The following is an 8301-nucleotide window of genomic DNA, read 5'->3' as shown; positions in this document are numbered from 1 at the left end:
GGTCAGGGGTCCACTGTTATTCTCCCCCACAGACAGTCACGTTATATTATACTATTATCACGTTTGTATTCTGACAGCAATGCGCCTCAATATTTGCGAAAACTGGTCTGGTCTTATTTTTACCATTTAGATGTTAAGATAGGTGATGCTGTTCACCTAGATTTGATATTGTACATATCTATGGACAAAGATGAACTTGAAGCAAAAATAGTCTCTACACACAGAGTTTTGGACAGCCTTTCAGTAGACCAGTGCACCTTGGTTTTTAAAAACATATTCACATTACATCTGGTAAGTTTCAGTGATTAACTTCCTTAATAAATTTATAACATGTAATTAAATTATTTCTATATAATGACACTGTCATTAATTATAGAATGTCTCCATGTCTTTTGGCAGTGTAAATCGTCTGTAGCCTGGCAGCCTCAGCTCTGCCAGATGAGAGGAATGTGCTGTCCCTGTGTGGTTATCTCTGCTCCCTCTGCTCTGTGGCTGGGTGGGGCTTTGTGCTTCCCATCTGTGTGTGTCAGGGTGTTGTGGGCAGACTGGCTGGAGTTGAGCCTGATGTGGTAACACTTCACTCCACACATATACACACGGTCTCAGTGTGTGAGGGTGATTGGCTGGGAATTTGAATGGCTCAGTAAGACACTCATCAGTCTTAAGCAGCTCTGTGGTTGGCAGGAAGTGAGTCACCTCCCTGCCGCTGAGACTACAGATGGCCCAGCCCCTGGCTAATGATCCAATCATATGCCTCAGAATTTCATAAGCGTACATGAAAGTATGATGGAGCATTGTCATGGTATTTAATTCATCAGTGGATTCCAGTATTTATTCTAGTTCAAGAAACCTCATTTAGTCATGAGTAGTGTGATTTTGACTCTAATGGAGTTTCAGTACTTTTGACATGGCTGTGCTTCATGTTGCTGGGTTTGACATTCACATGAGGTCAGAGACGGATTAATTAGGCTGTGAAACTTTCTGCTGAAATTTAGTGAATGTTTCTTATGAGTTTCATTGTTGTGCTGATTTTCCAGAGTGATATCAAAAGTCGCTTGTGACAGTTTTTCTACAGCTTGTCTTCATTTGGACTGGGAATAAAATTTAAAAACTGAACTGTGTTTATGGCACAAATATCACACACAGATTTCAAGTGAAATACAATTTTATTTTCATCTTATCATGCTGTATGAATTGCCACTGCTGAAGGTGATTTAATTAAAAAAAAGAAGAAGAAGAAGTTTTTTTCACCAGAGACCTTTAAAATACAACCATCATTCCAACACTGGGGGATTTACAGATAACTTTCTCCAGCTAACAGCCTTGTATCAGGCTCTGTGGCCCATTGGTTTCCCATAGCTGCTCCAGATTGTGCCTGGCAGTGGACTGACCATGTTAAAAATAACTGTATAAGTATTGTGGTATCATATATCTGTTACACAACACAGTTCTCCGTAAATTGTGGCTATGACACATGTTGAGTTTCTGAGTGGTTCTGGTGGTGTTCCGTGGTGCAGCTGAAGGGAGGCAGGGCCCTGCTGCTGATGGCCCATAATGCTTCCAGCAGGCGACCCAGAGCAGCTGAACTCTGGCGGGAGAAGTTTAGCTTTTCCAGGGACTCCAGCTCTGGGATCAAACAACCTATAGACTCCAGCCGCCGCTGCTGGCCTGCAAACCAGAGGGAACACCCTCTCTGTGGTTTTCTCTACAAATATTAAAGACCAATACTTTCGTAGGGACGTTGTAACTCTTTCTTTCCATGCCAGTTTGTGGTGGCGTAAATAAAAACTGCCATGGACTCATTCATTTGAGCATTTAATATCTGAGAATCTAGTGAAATCCTAAAATACACAAGAAAACATGCACGTGTTCTGTTTACCAGCTTTGCAAATGCGTTCAGAGATACGTGACGCTTTGTTGGAAATGCACTGGCAGTACTGATAGGATTTTTTATCCTTAATTCACAAGGCTGTTTTTTAGAGATGACATGTTGGATGTGACAATTATCAGATCCCAGAGAGGCCCAGACCGATGAGGTTTCACTGCCAAAGAATCACTTCTGCAGAAATATATATTTTAGCATCTTCAAATACAATATAACTTTACTGTTGTCATTTTTTTATGCCTTTGATCACTAAAAATTGTCTTGGGAACATAGTCCTCTTAATCTGGGAAACATAAGAGAGGGCACATTTTTTCACTCCATTACTGCATGTTCACTGATCTACTAGAGGCAGAAACAGCCAATTAACCTGACTCTTTCTTTCACTTTTTTCTGTCTGCTTCTGTGCACTTTTCTCTGAGCTTGACACAGCTGTTTCCACTGTCCATCTCTTTTGAATGCTTAGCATCACACTGTCACTTACTGTCCAGCATGTACAGAAACTGTAGCTGAATAGCTCATATTCTCTCTCTCTCTCTCTCTCTCTCTCTCTCTCTCTCTCTCGCTCTCTCTCTCTCCTTCTGTGTTTATGCTCGGATGACAGACAAGAGATTGGGGTGTGTGTCATTAAAAGTTAGCTTTCCACTGCACACAAAGTCAGTAAAACACATCTTACCTGCAGCCAGGCATGTCTGCACTGTTTTCACACTGTTTTCATCCACTGCACAAAAATAATTTAAAAAATAATAATATTGATCATTTAACAAGTCCAAATTCAGGTTTGGAATGTGATATTAATTGACCCTACTCAGTATGAATTAAAGACATAATTTGACCAAACTACTTTAATCAAAATCTAAGCACTTAAAGGTCATTTCTAAATGCCTTTAAATTCGTTTTCTCAGGGGTGAAACTTTGATACAGCATGATCTGTGAGCCATAGGAAAGTTATGGACCAGGGATCTCTCCCCATCATCGTATGTGCTTTCCCTCACCTCACTTTCCTTAGGGTTAGCACGCTTCTGTAAACATGTATCAGAGAGAAATAATATCAGTGGTCAGTGAGAGGGAAAAAAATCAGCTAAGGAAAGAAAAACGAGTTCCCTGAACCACATACATCAGGTCCATACTCTGTGCAGTGCCATGTGGCATGCAGGTGTGTTACTAGTCAGATCATTTTTGGCTTGAGCCTGGAGATATGCCCCCTCTACAGGTGGCATGGAGAACTGCAGCTGATGCCTGCAGCAGAACTTCATCTTTACAATCATTTGAAACCTTTTTTTAAATTTTATTTTATTAAAGATTAGCACAAAAACTGGTTATTGTTCTGATAATTGATATTGTTGTTGGTCCGGATGTAATATTAGAAGGACCATATGAAGTGGAAATGCGTAGTAATTATACTCCATCAATCATTACAGGCCAACGGGGACTTGTCTTCTTTTTTTAATTTTGTATAATGTGGGTGGCATTCACAGCCTACCAAATCACTCAACTGATTTCAAAGCCTAAAAATATATTGAAAATAAACTTAGCGACCACATATATCGTTTGGATGTGAAGAAATGTCTATATAATCCACTGACTGAGAAAAAGGTGGATGAAAAGGTCAGAGTGCCTCACTGGAGGGTATTTAAGACGTTTGTCAGTGAAAGATATATTCTTCTCAGTGACAGGAGCTACATGTCAGTCTTCTAGTCTAACAATGCATTCCACAGCATGTGGCTACTCTCAGAAAACCGCATACAAACTCCACAGTGCACAGAGAACACCTCAACACCAACTCCTGCATTTTCATTACGAAGAACCCCTGTATCAGATGATTATGTCCAACCAAAATTGTTTTGTATTACTCTCTCAAGCAAGCTGCAGTAGAGGATGATGTTATGGATATGAAAATGAAAAGTGGGGAAACTGAATGAACTCTCTGTAGGTCAAAAAGCTGTACTACCTTGACAGATTTTCATAAAAATAATCAACATCTGGAGCATAAGTTACCTTTTTAATGACATGTATCATTCCAAATTTTGGTCTGGGACAGATCAAAGTCTAGGTAACTTTGTGGAAAGTTCAGTGAGAGCATAAACACATGAAACCATATGGTGCAGTGAGGCATCAAGGTTTTGCCTGCTCTCCAGAATGTCACCATTCTTTCCCTCAACACCAAACACATGGTAACGACAGCAACACTCTCCTCAACACAACATTTCAGAACCCAAATAAATGCTGATTCCCAGCACCCTCCAGGGAGCTGCTCCTCTGTTCCATTCTTCCAGAGGAGAGATTTACTCCTCTCTTTACCATTCTCCCAGCCTCAGTGGGACCAGAGTGCTCTTGGCCAAAGCAGGGTTCATTAATGATTACTCTCTTTATGGGGCTGAAGCCTTGTATTCCAAGAGAGAGTGGCACCAGTGGCAGCTCCTGCCAGCAGCCACACAAAGCCACAGACAGAGATGGATGTGCCTGTAGACACTGGCTGAGGTCTTCATATTGCACACAGCCATCAGAGGTCTTTCGCTTTGGTTAGTTTATTGCCAGTTTATTGCTCTTGTATTCTTACAGTGATGATATCAGTGCTCTTACACAGTGCATGGAAGGTGTAGCTTGCCTCAGTGTTACTCAACAGTGGTCTACAGAACATCAACAACTCACAAAGAATTGACTGCAGATGTCAATGGAGCAAAACAGAAAAGCTCACAGCTAATGAAACAACTCAAAATGTAATAGAAATTATGTGTGGCGTTGATGGCCCATTTTGTTTTTTCTGTTTTCTTTCTTTCTTTTTTTCTTTTTTTTCATTTACGGCGTCCCTCCACATGTCAGAGGTATCGCGGTCTTGAGAAAAGATTGTCAGTAGCTGAGTAATCACTCCTGTATAATGCAGGTAATGAGCTCTGGGCTTCTTGCCCTTACGTTGACCTGGAGTTACATTCCAGCCCTTAACTTCTCTGTCTTTCTGTATCAAGTGCTTGACTCTTTAGAGACATCAGTTACCCTCCGGAGAGCACATCTGAACACAGTCAAATCTGTTTCATATGACTTCGCTAAAGCCTCTCTAAAAGACTTTATCTGGAGTCTTTACTTGTCTGTGGATGCCTTTCTCCCTTTGTTTCATATCCTGCAATCATTCAAGGCTCCTGTGAATATATCACCTTTCTTTGGGTGGGGGTTGATGATGTGTGATCTATGTTTTGCCCTTTTTTCCTCATTCACAGTGGACTGTAATTCTTCAGAGAAAGATGTCAGAGTTCTTCAGATTTGTTTCTGCCATTCATCAGAAACAAATAGTGAGAAGGTGACAGTGTTTATTCCATAGTGAGAAGGTGACAGTGTTTATTCCATAATGAGAAGGTGACAGTGTTTATTCCATTATGAGAAGGTGACAGTGTTTATTCCATAGTGAGATGGTGACAGTGTTTATTCCATTATGAGAAGGTGACAGTGTTTATTCCATAGTGAGATGGTGACAGTGTTTATTCCATAATGAGAAAGTGACAGTGTTTATTCCATAATGAGAAGGTGACAGTGATTATTCCACAATGAGAAAGTGACAGTGTTTATTCCATAATGAGAAGGGGAATGTGTTTATTCCATAGTGAGAAGGTGACAGTGTTTATTCCACAATGAGAAAGTGACAGTGTTTATTCCATAATGAGAAGGAGAATGTGTTTATTCCATAATGAGAAGGTGACAGTGATTATTCCACAATGAGAAGGTGACAGTGTTTATTCCATAGTGAGAAGGTGAATGTGTTTATTCCATAATGAGAAGGTGACAGTGTTTATTCCATTATGAGAAGGTGACAGTGTTTATTCCATAATGAGAAGGTGACAGTGTTTATTCCATTATGAGAAGGTGACAGTGTTTATTCCATAGTGAGATGGTGACAGTGTTTATTCCATAATGAGAAGGTGACAGTGTTTATTCCATAATGAGAAGGTGACAGTGATTATTCCATAGTGAGATTGTGACAGTGTTTATTCCATAGTGAGATGGTGACAGTGTTTATTCCATAATGAGAAGGTGAATGTGTTTATTCCATAATGAGAAGGTGACAGTGATTATTCCATAGTGAGAAGGTGAATGTGTTAATTCCATAATGAGAAGGCGTCATATTTTGATTTGACTGTTGTGGCCTGTAAATCCCTTTGAGACTGTAAACAGTGATATTGGGCTCTAAATAAAGTTGAACTTGAAACTTGAACTTGACAGTGATTACTCCATAATGAGAAGGTGACAGTGTTTATTCCATAATGAGAAGGTGAATGTGTTTATTCCATAGTGAGAAGGTGACAGTGTTTATTCCATAATGAGAAGGTGACAGTGTTTATTCCATTATGAGAAGGTGACAGTGTTTATTCCATAGTGAGATGGTGACAGTGTTTATTCCATTATGAGAAGGTGACAGTGATTATTCCATAGTGAGAAGGTGAATGTGTTTATTCCATAGTGAGAAGGTGAATGTGTTTATTCCATAGTGAGAAGGTGACAGTGTTTATTCCATAGTGAGAAGGTGACAGTGATTATTCCATGGTGAGAAGGTGACAGTGTTTATTCCATAATGAGAAAGTGACAGTGATTATTCCATAATGAGAAGGTGACAGTGTTTATTCCATAGTGAGAAGGTGACAGTGTTTATTCCATAGTGAGAAGGTGAATGTGTTTATTCCATAGTGAGAAGGTGACAGTGTTTATTCCATAATGAGAAGGTGACAGTGATTATTCCATAATGAGATGGTGACAGTGTTTATTCCATAATGAGAAGGTGACAGTGTTTATTCCATAGTGAGAAGGTGAATGTGTTTATTCCATAATGAGAAGGTGACAGTGATTATTCCATAATGAGAAGGTGACAGTGATTATTCCATAGTGAGAAGGTGACAGTGTTTATTCTATAATGAGAAGGTGAATGTGTTTATTCCATAGTGAGATGGTGACAGTGATTATTCCATAATGAGAAGGTGACAGTGTTTATTCCATAGTGAGATGGTGACAATGTTCATTCCATAGTGAGATGGTGACAGTGTTTATTCCATTATGAGAAGGTGACAGTGTTTATTCCATAGTGAGAAGGTGACAGTTTTTATTCCATAATGAGAAGGTGACAGTGTTTATTCCATAATGAGAAGGTGACAGTGATTATTCCATTATGAGAAGGTGACAGTGTTTATTCCATAGTGAGAAGGTGACAGTGTTTATTCCATAATGAGAAGGTGACAGTGTTTATTCCATAATGAGAAGGTGACAGTGATTATTCCATAATGAGAAGGTGACAGTGATTATTCCATTATGAGAAGGTGAATGTGTTTATTCCATAGTGAGAAGGTGACAGTTTTTATTCCATAATGAGAAGGTGACAGTGTTTATTCCATTATGAGAAGGTGACAGTGTTTATTCCATAGTGAGAAGGTGACAGTTTTTATTCCATAATGAGAAGGTGACAGTGATTATTCCATGATGAGAAGGTGACAGTGATTATTCCATAATGAGAAGGTGACAGTGTTTATTCTATAATGAGAAGGTGAATGTGTTTATTCCATAGTGAGAAGGTGACAGTGATTATTCCATAATGCGAAGGTGACAGTGTTTATTCCATAGTGAGAAGGTGACAGTGTTTATTCCATTATGAGATGGTGACAATGTTTATTCCATAGTGAGATGGTGACAGTGATTATTCCATAGTGAGAAGGTGACAGTGTTTATTCCATAATGAGAAGGTGAATGTGTTTATTCCATAGTGAGAAGGTGACAGTGTTTATTCCATAATGAGAGGGTGACAGTGTTTATTCCATTATGAGAAGGTGACAGTGTTTATTCCATAGTGAGATGGTGACAGTGATTATTCCATAATGAGAAGGTGACAGTTTTTATTCCATAGTGAGATGGTGACAATGTTCATTCCATAGTGAGATGGTGACAGTGTTTATTCCATTATGAGAAGGTGACAGTGTTTATTCCATAGTGAGAAGGTGACAGTTTTTATTCCATAATGAGAAGGTGACAGTGTTTATTCCATAATGAGAAGGTGACAGTGATTATTCCATTATGAGAAGGTGACAGTGTTTATTCCATAGTGAGAAGGTGGCAGTGTTTATTCCATAATGAGAAGGTGACAGTGTTTATTCCATAATGAGAAGGTGACAGTGATTATTCCATAATGAGAAGGTGACAGTGATTATTCCATAATGAGAAGGTGACAGTGTTTATTCTATAATGAGAAGGTGAATGTGTTTATTCCATAGTGAGAAGGTGACAGTGTTTATTCCATAATGCGAAGGTGACAGTGTTTATTCCATAATGAGAAGGTGACAGTGTTTATTCCATAGTGAGATGGTGACAATGTTTATTCCATAGTGAGATGGTGACAGTGTTTATTCCATAATGAGAAGGTGAATGTGTTTATTCCATAATGAGAAGGT

Source organism: Chanos chanos, chromosome 10 (genome assembly GCF_902362185.1).
Source record: "Chanos chanos chromosome 10, fChaCha1.1, whole genome shotgun sequence".
NCBI classification, from domain to species: Eukaryota; Metazoa; Chordata; class Actinopteri; order Gonorynchiformes; family Chanidae; genus Chanos; species Chanos chanos.
Note: the sequence above shows the minus strand (reverse complement) of the source record.